At 42.6% G+C, this 20845-nt stretch overlaps 1 long non-coding RNA gene across 1 annotated transcript in view; it reads right to left on the bottom strand.

Moving 5' to 3' along the window:
• Positions 1 to 676: 676 nt before the first annotated feature.
• LOC115084567 overlaps positions 677 to 20845 on the bottom strand; it is a 90696-nt gene continuing 70527 nt past the window's right edge. Inside the window, exons 2-3 of the long non-coding RNA XR_003854597.1 lie at positions 2400 to 2578; positions 677 to 1706 (exon numbers count right to left, since the gene is read on the bottom strand). This is a non-coding gene — a long non-coding RNA (uncharacterized LOC115084567). The remainder of the gene's footprint in view (positions 1707 to 2399; positions 2579 to 20845) is intronic.

Raw genomic sequence — 20845 nt, 5'->3', positions numbered from 1 at the left:
TTATAACTGCAATCTACATGATCACATATCCCCAGTTCTCTTTCACTTACACTGGCTCCCAATTAAATGGTGCATTAAATATAAAACCCTAATAATACACAATCTTATCTATAATAACTACTCATGGCTATCTGCTACCTTACATCTATACAGCCCATGCAGAAACCTCAGATCAAAAAATCAACTTCTACTACAAGTCCCACCACCTAAATCAACCAGAATGAGTATGACATGGGAATGAGCTTTCTCAATTGCAGGCCCAATTTTATTGAACACTACTTCCTGACCTCAGATTACTCTCCAACACTAAGACTTCAGAAAAGCACTAACACACTACATTTTCAGACTAGCTTTCCCAGATCTATGTGAGTTGTCTGTTTTCTGTTTAGTTTTATTCATTTTATATGTTTTATTATCTTAAGTTTGTTGTATAGTATTTATTTTGTTTTTATAATTTATTTTATATTCTTTTATTAATTATGTATGTCTCTTTGTAACCTGTCCCGGACATTGGAAGATGCAGGAAATACATTCTTTCAACTAAATAAATAAATAGATTTATATATGCTGCACATGATACTGGCACATCACAGAATAAAGAATGACCCTGATTATAGCAATTGTAAGTTTTTTTGAAATTTATATTTGTATAATTGAATTCCAACTTATTATACAGTGGTAGCAACAAGCAGCATTTCAATGTACTGTATAAGGAAAGGTTAAAAGCAATAGGTGTATCCATATTTTACTCTAAGCTGAGCACATAAGCAATTGCTCATACATTTTGGAACATTGCTCACAATTTTACATAGCTGCTTATTTAAATTTTTCTTTGTGTTATATACAGAAATGCAATGCTAATACTGGTGCTCAAAAGTTGATTTAAAGACATTTTTGCTCAGATGAAAAAAAAATTTGTACACAGTAACTCCTTAGAGAGAGCATTGAATGTTTCTGTAGATGATCATCAAGTGATAAGATCTTTGGCTAATATATATATATATATATATATATATATATATATATATATATATATAATAAACAGTTGAAGGATAATTTAATCATTACAGGCTTAAAATATAAAAAGGTAGAATTAGAGCATGTGGTCATTGTGGGCCTGAAAGCTATTTAAAACATAAAACATTTTTCTGCTCTTAAATGGCTGCTACAAAATAGCCCAAGGCTCAGTATGTGTGAAAGATGTGCGTAACCTGGTTTCATGGATACTTTTATGCAAACTGGGGAAAACCATTCTCAGAGATGAGTTGGTGCAGATTTGGGACTTATGCTCATATTTTATTATATTAAAAGCTATGAGGATAACTTTAAAAGAATTATTCATGAGCCCATATGGGCTTGTGAGCTCATGTATATGAATTTTATATACGTAAATGCACGCACAATATAAAATACGCACAACTTTCACATTAATATTTGAAATTCTTGCATATACATTTGTTTGAGGTTTCTTATTTGCATGCAATTTTCCACATGTAACACATTCATATATGCGTCTGTGACACAGAACTTCTGTTTTTTTTCCAGGGTGGGTTTATTCAGCCATGCCACCACCAACAAGGTAGCCCAACTTCACTGCCAGGGACGTCCTCTGCCTGGTATCTCTGGTGGTGGAACATGGGAAGGTGCTGTTCCCCATTCAGGGAGTCAGAAGAAACCTTAGAGAAAACAAGCAGGCTTGAAAAGGCCTGCAGAGAGAATTTAACCACTGAATATCATATCCACATGAGGTAGTAGGGATGAGGAAAGCTAAGGGAGTGCATTGGGGGTCAACAAGGAGGGTTATAGGGGTGTGGGGGTAAGGCAGGTTAAGGTATGCATGGAGAGTCACCTTGAGGATATAGGGGTGTAGCAGGTTAGATTGTTCATAGGGGCAAGAATTGGGCTATAAGGGTGCAGAAGAGGGGCAGATTAGGGTGTGTATGGGGGAACACAAGATGGGCTATAGAGGTGTGTGGTTGCGAGTGGGGCAGGTTAGGCTATGGATGGAGATCTCTAATTGGGCTATAGGAGTGTGGGAGTGGCAGTGGGGGCAGGTTAAGGTGTGCATGGTGAGTCACTAGAGGGCCCCCTAAAATGGCCTACAGGTAGTGTTAGAATCAATAAGTATATCTGGAATCAGTAACAGATGTACATTCTATTAATAGCATTATTATTGTATATATGCTGCCAATGTAATGTAATGCAAGCCTGAAATCTTAGGCAAGAACAACAAGGAATGACTTATACCAAAAGTCACAAGTAGAATAAAAGTCCAAAGATGACCTAGAACTTCCTCTGAGAATGTAATACATTTAATGGGGCCCCAATAGAAGAATAAACCACTGTCTTTCTTTCAGAAGGCAGAGATTTGGCCCTGTTGTATGGTTTCTGTTACTCACCAAAACTGTGTGTTCTCCGTTGTATTATGTTCATCCCTTTTTTTCTATCTGTTACTATGAAGGGATATCCCCACTAGCAGCACTGCTCAGCTTGCTCCATCATGAAAAGGGGTACCATAGCAGTTCACGGAAGGTCCCAGTTCTGGGATACTTTCAAGCCTGGTGGCAGCACGCCACATCTGGGTACATTCAAGGAATACAAAAAGCCATGGCACTCACTCCAGAGATCATAGTAATAGCTATGGTGAACACTCAACTTTTATATTCCCATCTCCACTGTAATTAAACAAGCACTAAGACACACACAAATACATCATAATGAGGTTGGCTCCTCTGCCTCCCTCCCACACCCTTACCTGTATATAGTATACGATCTCTGTTCTCCCCCCTTTATTTTCCTATCCCCAGTTTTTGCACCCTTGTTATAATGTAACTTTATGCTTCATCAAATTTTGTCTCTTGTTAATTGGTTACGGTTAACCGCTCAGTTCGATGTAAACCGAGTTGATTTGATTTGTATCAAGAAAGTCGGTATATAAAAGCCTTAAATAAAGAAAGAAAGAAAGAAAGAAATATTCCTATTTCTCCATATAGACAGAGGACCTGAAGAAGGCAACTTGGGAGTTGCAGCAGAAACAATGGAGGTGGCTGGACCAGTTCCGTGTCAGCTGGGATGGGGCTAGCGGTAAGTTCATGATATGGCTATTTGGGAGATTTTCACCTGGTCTGTCTATGCTCTGTTTCCATCATTACTCATATTATTGGCCTATCACTCAGAATGACTATCTCTGCCTTGAGCTTAAACAAACCCTCATGCAAATATACTTTCACTTGGCATTTCTCTGGGTCACAGGTAACATTGTCTTGAAGCATTACTTGGAAGGCACCAACAGGCCTAGCTGGAAACCCTTCAGGGTGCTAGCACCCACTCCCAAGTGTATTACAACTGAAAGTATATAACTCCCTGTCCTAGAAACAACCATACACAATGTGCTGCATCATGGCCCATGATACCTTGCCATGTAGACCACATCCCAGTGCTAAATACCCTGATACAGAATCTACCGCGAAGCCTATATCACCAGCTTCCAGAAAAGGAATTCCCTATTATTCTTATTTATGATAGTAATAACAAATGCATGTACAATTGCTATCTATTTGAATTATCTACATGTGCAATATTTACTTTTGTATAACATGCACCTTTATATGCACAAATTAGTGCATGCTGGTATAAAGGGCTGGCTACCAGTGCATAGCTTCCTACTTGCACCATGTCCCAAAGGAGTGGAGCACTCATGAGGAAGCTCAACTTCCTACCCAGGGAGGTGGACCTTCTGGTCCATCAGATGATGAAGATCTAGCATCTCCTATATAGCCACCAATCCTGGAGATTGGGGTCCTACAGGAAGGACAGGACTCTGATGTCTTTTTAAAGGGAAGCAGGCCTGGATGATAGCTGATGGGCCTGACAGCCAGCAGGTCAGCTTCACTGCAGGAGAATGGTTGGTGCTGAGCACCATTTTGGAAGCAGCTGTGGGAGAGGTTGGCTGATTGGATACCTCCCAACCTGAATGCCAGCAAGATGACCATTGTATATAAGAAACTCAGACAAAGTATGTATATGGAATGATTTATTATATGCATTGTACCATTTTTTGATATACCTGGTCCTCGCCCTGTGAAGGTCCTTTGCACTTGTGCACACAGGGAGGGCCAAGTGCCCTTGACCTCCTGATTTCCCGGGGTTTCTGGTCAGGGTGAAAAGCTGAGTAATGTATTAGCAATAATGCACTTCTAAGCACTGAGATTTTTCCAGATCCTTAGTCAAACTCTCCAAAAAAACACTCTGTATACCTATGGTATGGGAGAATCTTTAATGATAGAAAGTTTGGAAAGGAATGTCTAACTAGGAATCTTTTCTGTATTGTGTTATTTCAGTAAGTGTATTCACAGAAACAACTAACTGCCTGCGTTCAACAGTAACAAACCTATCTATGAAAAGACAATACTGCAAATATTACACCAGGCCCTAAAACACCAATACATCTCCTATTAGGAAAACAGAACAAACCAGGCTGCTATTGATTCCTAAACAGAAATTACGCTCTAACAGAATACCTCACCTTGGTAAGATATACACAACACAAATAGACCCTCACTAAATACAGAATAAAGAAATCACCTAGTCTAAATAGTAACATGCAGACACAAACTGAACTGGAAACCACTGCAAGACAGACTGTTTATGCAGTGCAGCAATGAAAAAAAAACAGAAATATTACCACTCTTCATAAAGCATCAAACAATTATATCAAGAAATATAAAATATCAATAAAGGTAAAACTATACTATACTCCATACTTGGGAACAATTGATTTCCAGATGCCTTTAGATTGTTCTGGATTAGGCTGAGAAGGGGAAGTTGTTTCACACAAACTTTCTCCTCTCTCTCTCTCTCATATACACATACAAACACACATGCTCTCTCTTTCATCTTCTCTCAGTCACACACGCTTAATTACATGCATGGACAAACAAACTCATACGTACTTTCATATACCCATGCATGCTCATACAAACACACCCCTCACACACACATGCTTATTCACATGCTCATACTCCTTCACAGGCTCCCCCTCTCAATCACTCACTTTTCCCCTTCCAAAAGCAGAAGGGCTGGCAAGTAACCTCTGTTTCTTCCTTCAGGCCCAGGGGCTCCCACTATTCCATCCAGCTCCAGCTCCCATAGCAGCACTGCCCCACTGCTCCAGCCTGCTTCTACTCTGGACCTGGTGCCAGCCACTCTGATCCAGACCGCATTTTTCTCTCCAGGGCCATGCAGACCCATTGATCCAGCTCCTGAAATTGCCTAGGCCCCACTGCTCTAGCCTGCTTCTTCTCCCAAGGCTGTCATAGATCTATCACTCTCCTACTCCCAACACCAGAGCCATGCCACTCCTGCTCCCAACACCATCAGGGCTCTGCTGCGCCAACCTGCTTCTTCTCTATATGGCACTACAAGCCCACTGCTCCTACTCCTGACATTTCCAGGATCCCACAGCTCCTACTCACTTCTTCTCATGGCCCCGAAGGCTGGCTGCTATTGCTCCTGGTTATGATGAATATGGCATCTCCTCCTTTCTGCCCCCATGGACTCATATGGATCCAGTTCCTCTTCTGGGAAGGAGGAGACACCATTGCTGCGCTGTTCTGAGAATGATGGTGCTCGAGGTGACTCCCCTAGTTTGCCTAGTGCTTCCACAGTAATAAAATCACCCTCCCTTTGGATAGGAGAAACATTTCTATTGCAGGTACTGTTGCCAGATACAGTATGAGATACTATATCAAGTGTGAGAAAAAAACCAATTTTTAAGCAATTAGCAAAGCTGCTCACTTATCCTTGCCATCTGCTCATATATTGTTATGCTGCTTGCTAATGCTTTTACCTGATTTAATTTAGAAATTATGCATTTATCAAATAATAAAATGTACAAATGACCAAGGCAGGTGATCACTATTTAAAACAGAGCTTGTCAATATGAATGTCCTCATTCTTATCGGCTTATAAAAATGCAAAAAGATGAGGAACTTGACTAAGGTTGAAAGACAGAGCAAAAGAGGGAATAATAAACTGGTGAAAGAGGATGAGGAGCACAGTTTCTCTCATAGTCTCCTCACAGCACAATAGACCTCACTTCTCTAAAAGCAAACAGCACGCTTGTTCCATTCAGAACAGCCACAGTTAAAACAGAATACAGACTCAAGGACTTTTTTTTTTTTTTTTACATTGTTTTGCATTAATTACAATGATGAGCTTTTTTCAGTTTACTTTTGTCAATTTTGTTATGCTTTGGAAGCAGCTTGCAGACATTTCAACCAGAGGTTTGCACTTTCTGGCAGGGTACAGTGAAAAGGAGATGGATATGAACAGCCATGATAAAATATAAACTTTATTAAAGGTAGCTGCTCCTTTTGCTCAGTCGCAGAGTCTCAACATTTTATGGCTACGATGACTCAAAGAATGGTGAACTGAAGTCAATCCCTTCTTGTATTTTGGTGGAGACTGAGAACCTGGATAAAATGAGGGTCAATACCCTGTTTCCTGTCCCCCCCAATGGGACATGAAACTGAATCCTAGCCAAGTTGGATGAATGAAACTTCCCATTAAAAAAGTAGCAGTCTCTCTGGATTGGAGTTAAAAGGATTACAAGTTGAAATCCTGAGACCCCCAGTTGGGGAAAAAAAAATACTTTGGCCCTGCAAAGTGCAAAGTAAATATGTAGTTTACTAGTTTTCATGTTGCTGCTCAGTTTTAGAGATGTGAATCAGAACTGGAATCTGATCGGTTCCAGTTCCGATTCAAATCTTAAAATTTTTATCGTCCGGTCCGATTGGGTTTTTGTTTATCGGCTGCGCTCGAGCAGATAAACAAAAAATCAACCCCGACCCTTAAAAATCAACCCCTTAGCTTCCCCCACCCTCCCGACACCCCAAAAATGTTTTAAAGTTACCTGGTAGTCCAGTGGGGGCGCAGGGAGCGATCTCCCGCTCTCAGGCCATCGACTGCGCAAATAAAAATGGCGCCGATGGCCCTTTGCCCTTACCATGTGACAGGGTATCTGTGCCATTGGCCGGCCCCTGTCACATGGTAGGAGCACTGGATGGCCGGCTCCATCTTTAAGCTATCAAAAGTACTTCAGTGTTAAAATTTTTTCTAAAACTGAATTGGGAAGGGAAAAGAATGTTATTTTCTAGATGTTCAGTTAGTTGTTTCTGAACATTTTCAATTTGGTGAGGAAGGACAGATTCAATATAGGTCTATAGTTGTAAGTATGGCTAGGTCAAGTTTGTTTTGCTTTATCACGGGTCTAATTATTGTTCCCTTTAATATTTCTGGTAGATGTCCTTCTTTCAAGGAGTTATTTAACAATGAAGCAATACAGGGAGCTAAGTTGTGTGCTAAAAGTTTTAATGCAATAATTGGAATGGGGTCAAGGAGATGGTTTGCCGGATTTAGCTGCATAATGAGATTTTCAATTTCTATTGTTGAAATTTCAAAGTTTGACCATTTCATTACCTCCTTCGTTGCATATTTACTTTCTGTTTTGGTGTGGAATCTATACTGGATAATAAACTTATTTTATGCGCTAAATATATCGGCTGTCTTAAAGCTGGCCAGATATATTTTTTAGGAAAGGCTTACAGGATGACCAGAATTAGCTGGAACATCCCTAACTTATCTGGCTAAATTCTAACCAGAAAACTGATTATCTGGCTTGAATCCAGCCAGATAAGTGTCCACATTTTTTATTTAGCCAGATAACATTTCAGTTATCTGGCTAAATGCTTTTGAAAATGGACCTCATAGCAACCATACTTCTTTATCCAAAATATAACCTTTTCACAGAGAAACAGTGAGATCTGGGAAGATTAAAAATCCCCAAATCTAGCACCTTGATAACTAATTATGCATTTGCATGCATATTTCAAATGCTTCCCCCTTCCTCCAATCTGCTAGACTATGGACCTAGATGGGCCTTCTTTTGCTACATAAAATAAGTCTCTAATTTTAGAAATAAGCAGCACAAGTCATCCCAATGACTAAGATAAAGATTTCTCTGACTGCAAAGCAAAACTCACAATTAAAGTTGAATATGAAACCATCTAGCTCTCTTAATTTATGAATAATGAAGAAATATTGAAACTATCAAGACAGTCAATGTGATTGAAATTCCCCTCAAGCAGAGTACCCCATAAGATGCACCACAAGGAATTACAAAGTTATTAAATAGGAGGCAACATCCTATTGTGGACTGTGAACTGTTAAAAGGCCAGAAAAAGAGAGTAAGACTATGAGGCAGATATTCAAATAAGATTTATCTAGATAAGTAGAACATATCTGGCTATATTCAATGGGCACTTAGCAGAATTAGTCACAGATTGTAGAAAGTATTTTTTCACTCAGCACACCATCACATTTTTCCAAGTTTTCAAGCTTCCTATCTAAAACAGAGTTATCCTTATTAATAGTAAGGTCGGTGTTCAAAAGTGTTAGATGATTAACTGAAAAGTTGTCTAAATGGCTACTCGGCTACATCCAAAGCCATATGCAGTTAAATTCTAGCTGCAAAATGACATAGGAGGCTAGAATTTAGCCACATAAGTTGGGGGTGTTTCTGGGCAGAGCAGAGTTATCCGCATACATTATGTGGCTAACTCACTTAATTTACGCGGCAAACTCTGGTCACGCTCTAGGGCTATCTTAAAGTTAGCTGGATAAAAATATATACAGCCAACTTTAAGATAGCCCTAGAGCAGCAGAGTGGCCAAGCCACTGAATATCCCCATTAAGTTAGCCTTATATCTATATCTGACTAACTTAACTAGCTGCTCCATGGCTGATTATCAGCCCCAGCACTTTCATGTTCCTCTAATTTCATGCACCATTTCATAATTGCATAATTTCATGTTCCATTTTGACAAGCCAGCTTCCATAATCTCTCTCTCTCATATACACTTCCCTTTTGATATCATGTAAATGAGTATATATCCAGACAATTTGTCCTCAAAGAGACTTCCCTAGATCATAAATAGCTTTCTACAACTCCTCCATGTTGTCTGTTGAGGGTTTTTGTAAGTGAGAGAAAGCAAGTGTTGCTTACCTGTAACAGATGTTCTCACAGGACAGCAGGATGTTAGTCCTCACATGTGGGTGGCATCATCAGGATGGAGCCCAATTACGGAAAACTTCTGTCAACGTTTCCAGAACTTTGACTGGCCCCTACTGGGCATGCCCAGCATGGCACTAACCATGCAGCCAGCAGGGGTCCCCCCTTCAGTCTTATTTGATAGCTACAGGCAGTGCCGAAAAATAAAACAAAACGTTACGAACCCAACACCGCGGGGCGGCGGGCGGGTTTCGTGAGGACTAACATCCTGATGTCCTGTGAGAACACCTGTTACAGGTAAGCAACACTTGCTTTCTCACAGGACAAGCAGGATGGTAGTCCTCACATATGGGTGAGTACCGAGTTGAGGATGTCCGAACATGCACCAAAGATACCCAACGGCGTGCAACAGGCACAACAACTGGGGTAGAATTTGGTCGAGGGCATCCTGAACCCCACCAGGCAGGCGGAAGGGTGTTGGTACGTCACGTTGGAAATAGGTTACGCAGGACAGATTGGCCGAAGATGGAATCCTGTCTTCCGGCTTTGTCCAAGCAATAGTGGGCTGCAAAAGTGTGGGGAGAACTCCAGGTGGCAGCCCTGCAAATGTCAGGAAGCGGCACCAATCATAGGTGTGCTACTGAAGTCGCCATGGCCCTCACAGAGTGTGCTTTAACACGGTCTTGAAAGGGAATGCCTGCTTGCTGATAGCAAAAAGATATGCAGTCCACCAACCAGGAGGAGAGAGTCTGCTTACCCACAGGTTGCCCTAATTTGTTAGGATGGAAAGAGACGAATAACTGAGTACTCTTCCTGTGGGCAACTGTACGGTCTAGGTAGAACGCTAGAGCCCGTTTACAGTCAAGGGTATGCAGAGCCTGTTCCCCTGGGTTGGAGTGGGGCCTGGGAATGAAGATAGGTAGTATGATGGATTGATTGTGAAACTCAGAAACTACCTTAGGCAAAAACTTAGGGTGAGTGCGGAGTACCGCCCAGTCCTGTAGGAGTTTAGTGTAAGGCGGATAGGTAACTAGGGCAAGTAACTCACTAACCCTGCGAGCTGAAGTGATAGCCAAAAGGAAAATCACTTTCCATGTGAGATATTTTAGGTCACAGGAGTAAAGAGGCTCGAATGGTGGTTTCATGAGCCACCCGAGAACCAGATTAAGGTCCCAAGAAGGGGCCGGAGGACGTAAAGGTGGCTTGATATGGAGCAAGCCTTTAAGAAAACATGTTTTGAGGGGTTGTACCGATATAGGACATCCCCGACACCTTTATGGAAGGCGGCTACCGCACTGACATGCATTCTGATGGAAGAGGTCTTTAGACCTGATTCCAATAAGTGCCAGAGATAGTCCAAAAACCTTGGGATTGGACAGGAAAAGGGATCAAGGGATTGCAAAGAACACCATGATGTATACCTTTTCCATTTATAGGAATAAGACTTTCTTGTGGAAGGCTTCCGTGAAGCAATCAGGACACGAGAAACCAAATCTGAAAGGTTAAGTGATTGAAGAATTAACCTTTCAACATCCATGCCATCAGGGACAAGGCCTGAAGATTGGGATGGCTTAGACATCCGTCTTTCTGAGTGATCAGAAGCGGGTGCGTTCCCAAGGGAATGTAACTGCGGAAGGAGAGATCCTGGAGTATGGGAAACCACACTTGGCATGGCCAGTGAGGTGCTATCAGGATTATGGTTCCCTTGTCCTGACGGAGCTTCACAAGAGTCTTCGAGAGAAGAGGAAGTGGAGGGAATGCATAAAGCAGACCGGTTGCCCACGAGAGGGAGAATGCATCTCTGGGCTGAGAGCGCTCGCTCCAAATGAGGGAGCAGTAATTGCCTATTTTGTGGTTCTGAGGGGACGCAAAGAGGTCTATTTGGTGGTGACCCCATTGCTGGAAGAGAGAGGGTCGCCACAGAGGGATTGAGAGACCACTCGTGTGTTGGAAGACACAACTCACTGTCTGCCAAGACATTGTGCACTCCCGGCAAATAGGTGGCCCTGAGGTATATCGAGTGGGAGAACGCTTCCGCCCAAATCTGTGCAGCTTCCTGACACAGAAGGAAGGAGCCTGTGCCTCCCTGCTTGTTGATGTACCACATGGCCACCTGATTGTCCGTCTGAATTAGGATGACGTGATTTGATAGGGTAATCCTGAAAAGCTCTGAGAGCATATCGCATTGCTCGAGCTCCAGGAAATGTATCTGGTGTTTGGCTTCCTCTGGAGACCAAAATCCTTGTGATTGTAGATCGTTCACATGAGCTCCCCACCCGAGGTTGGAAGCGTCGGCGGTGAGAATGAGTTGAGGATCTGGCAGGTGAAAAGGTAGTCCCTGGAGGAGATTGTTCTGATCTTTCCACCAGGCGAGAGACAGACGGAGTGAGTCAGTGATGTGAACAATGGTTGACAGAGGCTGAGTCGCTTGAATCCATTGTGACCTCAGAGTCCAATGCATGACCCTCATGGCCAGGTGGGCCATTGGTGTGAGACGGACTGAGGATGCCATGTGTCTGAGAAGGACAAGGAATTGCCGAGCTGTTGCTGTATACTGAGACTGCAACTGGTGAGCAAGGGACATGAGGGTTTGCACTCATTGTTCGTAATTGACGAGAGATCCTAGAGAAATTAGAGTGTGTAGGGTCAAATCCAGGGACGATAGAGCGGCTTGCAGGGTTGGGGCCCTGATTAACCAGTTGTCTAGATAGGGGTAGACGTGAACACCTTCTTTCCGGAGAAAAGTACGACAACTACGAGAGATTTGGTAAAGACTCGTGGTGCCGATGCTAGGCCGAATGGAAGCACCCGGTATCGATAGTGCCTTGGGCCTACTAAAAACCTGAGGTACTTGCGATGAGCTGGAGCTATCGCAATGTGGGTGTATGCGTCCTGGAGGTCCAGAGAGCAGAGCCAGTCTCCTCTTTGTAGAAGAGGTAGAAGCGAGCCCAAGGTTACCATCTTGAACTTTTCCCGCTGGAGGTACTTGTTGAGGGCACGTAGGGTCCAGAATTGGATGAAGCCCCCAGATTTTTTGGGATCAAAAAGTACTGGGAATAGAACCCTAGGCCTTTTTGCGAAAGAAGAACGGGTTCTATTGCCCTTAACTGGAGAAGAAGGGAAACCTGCTCCAGAAGGACAGAGTGGTCGGTTACTCCCCACACTTGTAGAAGTGGTGATTCCGGTGGAAGAGCAAGAAAGTTCAGGTGGTAACCCTGAGCAATGATTGCTAGCACCCATTGGTCGGTTGTGATTGCCACATGCCGTGAAAGTGGCACAATCGACCTCCCACTGGTATGCCTGGCAGAGGAATCAGGCTGCTGCTCTCCAAGGAAAAGTCAAAAACCTGAAGTAGGCCCCGGCTGGGGAGCTGCTCGTGGCTTTTGTTTCCGGGGCTGGCAAGGCTGAGATTTTTGATAAGGCCTCGTAACTCGGGACCTTGTTGGTGGAGGATAGTACTTCCTTGGGCAGAAGAATGACTTCTAAGAGTCCTTCTTGAAGGGCTGTCTTGAAGGGAAGTCAGAAGGTATCAATGAGAGCTGTTTGAGGGTCTCATGATGGTCCTTTAATTCAGCCATTATTTGCTGAATCTGTTCACTGAACAGATTATCTCCTATACAGGGCAGGTCAGAGAGCCTGTCTTGTACTTCTGGGTGAAGGCCAGAAGACTTGAGCCAGGCCCAGCGACTTGCCGAAATGGCAGCTGCAGACACTCTAGTAGAGGTGTTGAAGATATCGTAAGCTGTTCTTATCTCATGCTTTCCTGCCTCAAACCCCTTGTTGACAAGGATTTGAAGATGTTTTTGGAATTGGTCAGGCAGGGTTTCAGAGAAGTCCTGTATTTGCTTGAAAATGACCCTGTTGTATTGGGTCATGTACAGCTGGTAAGAAGCAATTCTGGAGATGAGCATGGCCCTTTGGAACACTCATCGACCAATATTGTCTAGGAACTTGTGTTCCTTGACATGAGGGGAAGAGGAGTGAGGCTTCGTCCTTTTTGCTTTCTTTTGAGCTGATTCTACCACAACTGAGTGGTGTTCAAGCTGAGATTTTTGAAAGCCAGGGGCTGACTGTACTAGATAGGTAGTGTCAGCCTTTCTGTGTATTGGGGTAATGCATCCAGGGTTTTCCCAGTTCTTTTTGAGGAGGTCAAGAAGAACTTGATGAATGGGAATAGAAGTGATCACTTCAGGGGCATCCAGGAACTGGATAAGCTCCATCATCTGGTGCCTATCATCTTGCTCCATCTGAAGCTGAAAAAGGGACCAATTCCGACATTTCCTTCACAAAATTAATGAAAGAAAGGTCTCTGGAAGAGAACGCTTTCTACTTTCAGTAGGAGAGGGAGATGAAGGCAAGTCATCGGTGTCTGTGGAAGTATCATCACCCTAGGTGTCATAAGGATCAGCAGGCTGACCTGTAGGACTAGAAGGGTGTTGGATACCTGAAGGGCCCGGCTGAGGCTCCGAGAAAATCGGACTCACCGGAGGCACCATGGACACCCTGGGGGTATTGGTGCCGCCATCGAAGGCATCGATGGCGCCAATGTGCGTATCGCCCCCGATGAATGAATCGGTGGCGAGGGATGATATGGCATCAATGGCTGAGGCAATACCCCCGAAGGAGGAATGCGGAACGGTGTTTCTCCTCCCGATGAAGCTGTCATCGGGGAGCGCACCGGAGCCATCGGAGACCTTGGAATCACTGGTGGAAGGGCGGTCATGAGCGCCTCCATCCGGGATAGCAGCGGTGCCAGCACTGCTGGAATCGGGTCGGTGATCGGTTCCACTCTCTGTGCCGGTGTCTGGCCGGAGGAACCTGGAGTCGTTGCATTGCCTTGTCAATGGCCTCCTGGACCAGCCGGTCCAGTTCTTCCTGGAGACCTGGGCCAATCAGTCCCGGCTCCATGACAGAAGCGGGAGGCTGAGGCACAGTCAGAGGGACCACCTTTACAGGTGGAATCGCAACTCCCAAATCCCGATCGGGTGAGGGTTGCCTCGATGTCCCGGTCGCAGGAGTGGTCGGTGCCATTCCTGGACGGGGCTTCTTCGATGGTGGCTCAGACAATGGCGAGGTCGATGATTTCGCTCCCTTGACGGTCCGAGACTTACGGTGCCGGTGGCGATGTTTCTCCCTAGGATCCCCTCGATCTTGAGGGGGAGAAATGGGAGACGATGGCCGTGATGACGTCTATGGCGGGCGGTCACCAGACGGTTGTCGATGCTGGTGCGACTTCGACGGTGCCGGTTCCGATGACGTCGATGCGATGGACAGCGTCGGGGTGTGAGCACGGAAAAGGAGTCCCATCTTCTCCATTCTGGCTTTGCGACCTTTTGGTGTCATGAGGGCACATTTGGTGCTAGTCAGGACATCATGCTCATGGCCTAAACACATTATACAGACTCCATGAGGGTCTGTGATGGACATGGTGCGAGTACAGTCCGGGCACCGACGAAACCCCGATGCCATGGCCATAGAGAAATCAAGCCACGGTACGGTCGACGGCCAGTAGGCTGCGAGGGCCAAACTCGACGGTAATCGACGAAAAACTTACCGGAGTACCGCCGCCTGAGAAAAGTTAGAGGAGGGACCCCTGTGGGGCAATTTAAGTTTAATTAACTCCGTGAGGAAAATTCCTGTCAGGAATCTCTTCAGAGCTCCTAAACCACGAGGCTACTGCTGCACGGAAAAAAGAAGACTGAAGGGGGACCCCTGCTGGCTGCAGGGTTAGTGCCATGCTGGGCATACCCAGTAGGGGCCAGTCAAAGTTCTGGAAACTTTGACAGAAGTTTTCCGTGATTGGGCTCCATCCTGATGATGTCACCCATAGGTGAGGACTACCATCCTGCTTGTCCTGTGAGAAAGGAAGAGACTGATGAGGGTTTTTTAAACAAAAGAAAGGATGAGAAAGTTGTAGCATACCTGAGGGGACCATGTAGTCCAAATTGCCCCTAGATCCAGCACCCTTCTTATTCTGTGATTAAAACTCTATTGAAGGACAAAGTTCCTCCATCAAACCAAGATTTTGTACTTTCCCAAAAGCTAAGAAAAAGATCAATTGCCTATTTCCCTTATGCATCCATTAGGCTGCATCATCAGCCAAGGCAAGATCATCAAGGGCTTCCTGGTGGTTCAACGTAAGTTGCACGGGACTGAATCACCTCTCTGAAGACAGGAACACTTCTACAACTGAGGAAGTCCCTCCATCCTGGCTTGCCAGGGAAGTGCCCCCTCTTTTCTTCAGTGCTGCAAATATCAAAGGGGTCAATGTCTGCATCTGTACAGCTAGTTTCATAAAGGACCAAGTTGGGCCTGATACAGCCATAGCCAAAAATCTTGGAAGAAAATCTCAACCCTTTGCCTTTCTCTTGCACTTCATACAGCAAAGAATTGAAGAAGGAAACACAATTAAATAATGGAACAAGAAGCAGATCAGCAGCATCTCACTGCCATTTTGGATCTCCTGCCTGAATTATTTTCATGTCAAACCTTATATTACAAAATTTATGAACCATGAGGGGTTCAAAGCTCAGTGTGAGAGTCCACCAGGGAATTTTTGGATACACTAAACAGGACAAGGAAGGAGTTCACATGGGCCACAAGGTCCCTGTAGCACCAGGTAGCAGTGTGTAGGTCTTTGGCCAGCTTCACCCATTGTCACGGCCAAGAATGCACAAAGTTCCTGTCAATGGCAACATGCATAAAATGTCTCATGCAATTTTGTTGCACATGAGTTCAGAGCTCATTAGCATTGATAGCAAAATTATGTAAAATTGCCCTCTATACATGGTAAATATTCCCTGTTAATACAATGGTCACTTTGTAATGTGTTCTCCACAGTAAATATAATCTTTTCATACATCGATATTTTAGTATGAATACATTTATCCATTTTGTTTAACCCCCTATTGCTCAACACACCGCCCTCTGATATCACAATTTCACAACATGTTCGTAGCCTCGGTGTCCCCCTCGACAATCAATTCAACCTCAAAAAATTCATCAACGCCACATTAAAAAATGGTTTTATCAAACTACACACCTTAAAAAAACTTAAACTCCTTCTACACCTCAATGACTTTCGCACTATACTCCAAGCCTTCATTCTATCAAAAATTGATTACTGTAATGCCATTCTACTAGACCTCCCCAAAAATGCAATACAACCCCTACAACTGCTCCAAAATGCTGCTGCCCACATACTCACCAATGCCCACAAAAAAGATCATATCACCCCCGTCCTCAAGCATTTGCATTGGCTACCTATCACATCTCAGATCATATACAAATCACTTAATCTTATCCACAAAGCACTTTACAACCATAATATGCAATGTGCAATGGTTCAGAGAACTCCTCACTTTTTGCACCCCCGCCAGACCCACTAGAAACCAATACCTTGCAACAATACTCACACCCTCGCCCAAACTATCTAAACATACCTCCACCAAAGACCATGCCTTTTCCATAGCAGGTCCCACTCTATGGAATACATTGTCATCCTATCTTAGCCAAGAATCATGCCCCAAAAAATTCAAACACAACCTCAAGACATGGCTATTCAAACAGGCCTACACCTGAGCTACCGCACTGCCCCCCCCCCTCCCCTTCTTTGGGATCTATAGACGATATCTATCCTCTCCTAATATAGACTCCTATTCTCCTGTCCTCACATTTGTCTTCTCGTCTTCCCCAACGATACTACCGGCAACATCTCCTCTCTTACCTTAAGCGATACACGTTATATGTGTTTCGAGATTTTAATTTTAATGTACTTAAGCTACTTCTTATATTAATTATTCTTCAGATCTTCCACTTGCCTTCTTATATTTGTAAATTTTGTATCAGGCTATCCATCTACCCCTTAAACCTTAAGTTCGCTGTAGAAGCTTGCTATGTTCCCTGCACAAGCTTGTTATACCCCTCTGTTGTGTTCTCTGTATAAGCTTGTGTTGCCCGCCCTTATGCTCCCCTCTCCCCTTGTATTTGCCTCCCATTCCCCCTGTATAAGCTGGTTACGTACCCTGTATATACTCCCTTTTCCCCCTATTTAGCTTTTAGTCCCTTTACACTGCAGTTTCTATTTCACATGTGCAAGTTACTAGTTCATTGTAAAGCCTGTTGCTGCATTCTGTTCTCTGTTAACCGATGAGATGTTCACGACGACTGTCGGTATATAAAATTTCTAAATAAAATGACAATTTCAATAAAATATTTGTACCTTGTATTAAATGTACTCATATCCAGTTTCATATATTATTTAGAAAGATGAATACATATTATACCAAAATAGTTTATTGTAAAAATAAAACGTTAGGTGCAAACTAACTTTAATGACTTTAAAAACAAAAGATATTCTCTAAATTATGTTTTGTTCCGAATGTTAATTTCATTAAAAGCATGCTTAATATCTTTTGCGAAGTTAACTTTATGATCAATGAATTTTGCTAGGATTGCAGCTAAAACGCATGGATAATTAATCATATTTTTTAATGAATGAAAAAGATTTGAGAAAGATGAAATGAATCCCTAAATGATTGTATTATATAAAAAAACATTCCATCCTGTTCCTTTTTGATGAATGATGGAATATCATTTTATTGAACTGCATTACCCTAATGAGAAGATATGCTAATGACCTACTGCTTCTGTCTAATGAGGGGTTTTTATAAGCACAGAAGCTACATCTGTTCTATTAAAAAGCCACTTCCAATATTCACCGCCCACATATCTCTAAGTCAGTTGCTATCACCAACACGTAGCACTTTTGCATCAATGTATGAGAACAGGAGAGGTGGATATGTGTAAAAGGGTTTGCATGCATAAATACAGTGTGGGCAGAGTACAACTGTGAATGTGAGAATCCTGAATGAATGAGCACAGGCAAGAGAGAGAGGAGGAGTAAATGTGTGAAAGTAAGGATAGCTAGTTTTAGTTTAGGATGAAAGATGGCATGCATATTGTGAATGAGGCTGTAGTTGTCAAGAGTATGGCAAAGTGGAATAGACTTAGTTTAACATGGAATAGATTTAGTTTTTGGGTACTTGCCAGGTTCTTATGGCCTGGATTGGCCACTGTTGGAAACAGGATGCTGGGCTTGATAGACCCTTAGTCTGACCCAGTATGGCATGTTCTTATGTTTTTAAAGGCACACACTGAGATGCCTGGTGGGAAATGTGCCTTTTGGATGGGAAAGTTTAGGCAAGGTTTAAAGAGACTAAGTCTGTTCAGTTTTTTTCTTAGAAACCTTATCTGATAAAAAAAGAAGAGTTCATTACTGCTTATTTTCTTATTCCCCCCATCCCAAGCATCAAAACGTTTTAAGCATGCCAAAATTGCACCCTTAGAGATTGCAATTGGAGTTGCATAACTGCTCAGCCTTCTGACAGACAGACATATGCTAAACTTGAGCTACAGTAAATATGTACGAGTCTGAGATTTGTTACAGCAAATAAAGGGGTAATTGTAGTGGATAAATCAGTATTAGTGGGCATGCCTGTGGATGGTCAAGGGTGCTTTTTCTTTTCAGGCTATGATATAAATATTTTTCTTTACTGAAAGTCTCCTGAATATCTGCTTTTATGGTAGCAGTTTTCTGGGGGTGGGGAATATTTCCAATATCAATATTCCAGAGGCCAATAAATATGGGTGAATTTAGATCTTTGGCCTTAATTCTGCAACATTCCTGATCTACACAATTAGATGAATATTTCTAGATATTCAACCTGGAATATAATATATGTCTCATTTTGTAGGATCTTTGACCTGACTTGGCGGATATTGTGCTATCACATGATAGGGGCATAAATTGAAAAAGTAGCATTTTTGTCAACAGCACAGGGGGCCAGAGCAGAGGGGCACTCTGAGCCCCACTAGCTCACCAGGGATTCAATTAATGGGGTGAGCTAAAGGTGGGAGTTTCTATAGCTTGAGGGGGGTCCAGAACCTGTTGGGGGATGGGGGTCAAAGGCTAAGGGTGGGGGTTTGTTACAAAGGGGCAGGCTTTAAAGGGAGGGGGAGGGACTATGTATGTATTTGTCAACTTTTTAAAAATATTATGGTCTATTGGGGCCACATTTAGAGGTGGCAGAGTGGGTTGAGGCAGATTTTTCTTAACGGTTTACAGAAGCTTTATTTGGCTACTTGGACAATTTAACTAGCAGCCCAGAATCATCAAGATGTGCGTTAGCATTCCAGTGTTCCCCGAGAAAATTAACTACAACTCTAGAGTTATAGTTACCTTTCAATAAAATAGCATGGCTTGCGATTTTTCAGGCAAACTGCATTAATTTTTGTAATTGCATGAAAAGCAGCTTATTACTATTTGTACATTATTAGGAGCAATATAATGCATGGTATTTAAAATACCACATATTATTGCTAATGCAAAGTACTTACCATGTGGAAAACACCTATTGCAGCTTAATAAATTACACCCTAAATTTGTGTATTCACTATAGTTTCCAGCAAATAGGTTTCTACATTCAAGCTCTCTGCCTCTGGAATGCCTTATTTCATATTTGGACTGAACCAAGTTACAGAACATTGCTCAAAACATGGATGTTCTGCCAGGCATTTAATTATTAAATGACTACTCAATTTGTGGATACTAAGTTTATAATCTGAAATGAGTTGAAATTGTTATATTCAAGGAAGAGATGGCTTAAGAGGTGGTCTTTTCTGGCTTCCTCTGTATTTATAAATGTTTTTAGGTAGTGAGTATTAGTATTGTTTTATACTGTTTAGAAGTATATGTTTTGGTGACTAATCGGGACGTGCAGTCATTTGAAAAGAATGGGTAAAATACAAGAAATGATACCATTTTTGTTTCATTCATAGATCTCCCAAAATGAATGGAGAGTGTGCATAAATGAAAACACATTATTTGTTCCATTTGTTTGTGTTTCCCATTCATGGCTATGGCACTTTGAAAGTGCTGTAGTGAAAACATTGCAGGGACTAACTGGTGACTATAGGAACCAATCATTGCTTGAATCAGGGAGCAGTAGGTAAGTAGACAGGATGGAAAACCAATCAAGGTTAAACATTGTTTTTTTTAACTAGTCTACAGCTGCCGACTAGATCAATTGATAATGACATCCTCCCACTGAAAAGTCTAAGCATGTGCAAAGAAACTGCATTTTCTTTGTTGGATTTTTGCAGTGAAAGTCTAATGAGAGAGAAAGAGAGAAGATGTCACTCTACTACTTATACTACTGCAAAAGGGGGCACTTAACTTGAGGTAGGTTTTGGGGGGCAGTTTTACATACACAGTTAGAGGACCAAACAGCAAAGTTGACCTCAATGCATATTTTCTGTCATTTGGAGTGATGAAAGGTAAAATAGGAGTTGATTTGTACAATGTACTCTCTACCTAGCTTGATTGCAGCTAGGTAGAGAGTGCATCAAGCTAGGTAGAGAGTACATTGTACAATTCAACTCCTCTTATTTATCACCACTCCAAACGACAGAAAATCTTCATGATATCAACTTTGCTGTTTCGTTTGTACCTCTGACTGTGTATGTAAAACTGCCTCCTAAAACCTACCCCACTCCCAAACTTTACCCCGAGTTAATAGTGTCCCCTTTTACAGTAGTATAAATAGTAGAGTTACATATTGGTTCCTATAGAGGTGCTCTTTCTTTCTCTCTTATTTTTTGTCTGTCTAACTCTGCACAGTACACTATTGTATTTGTTTTCTTCAGACAGACTGAAGTGATAGCAGCCTTGCCAACCATTTCATTTAATATCTTTCTAACAGATATTTTGGTGCG

Source organism: Rhinatrema bivittatum, chromosome 2, assembly GCF_901001135.1.
Source record: "Rhinatrema bivittatum chromosome 2, aRhiBiv1.1, whole genome shotgun sequence".
In the NCBI taxonomy this organism is placed as follows: domain Eukaryota; kingdom Metazoa; phylum Chordata; class Amphibia; order Gymnophiona; family Rhinatrematidae; genus Rhinatrema; species Rhinatrema bivittatum.
Note: the sequence above shows the minus strand (reverse complement) of the source record. Positions and strands in the feature narration are given on the sequence as shown.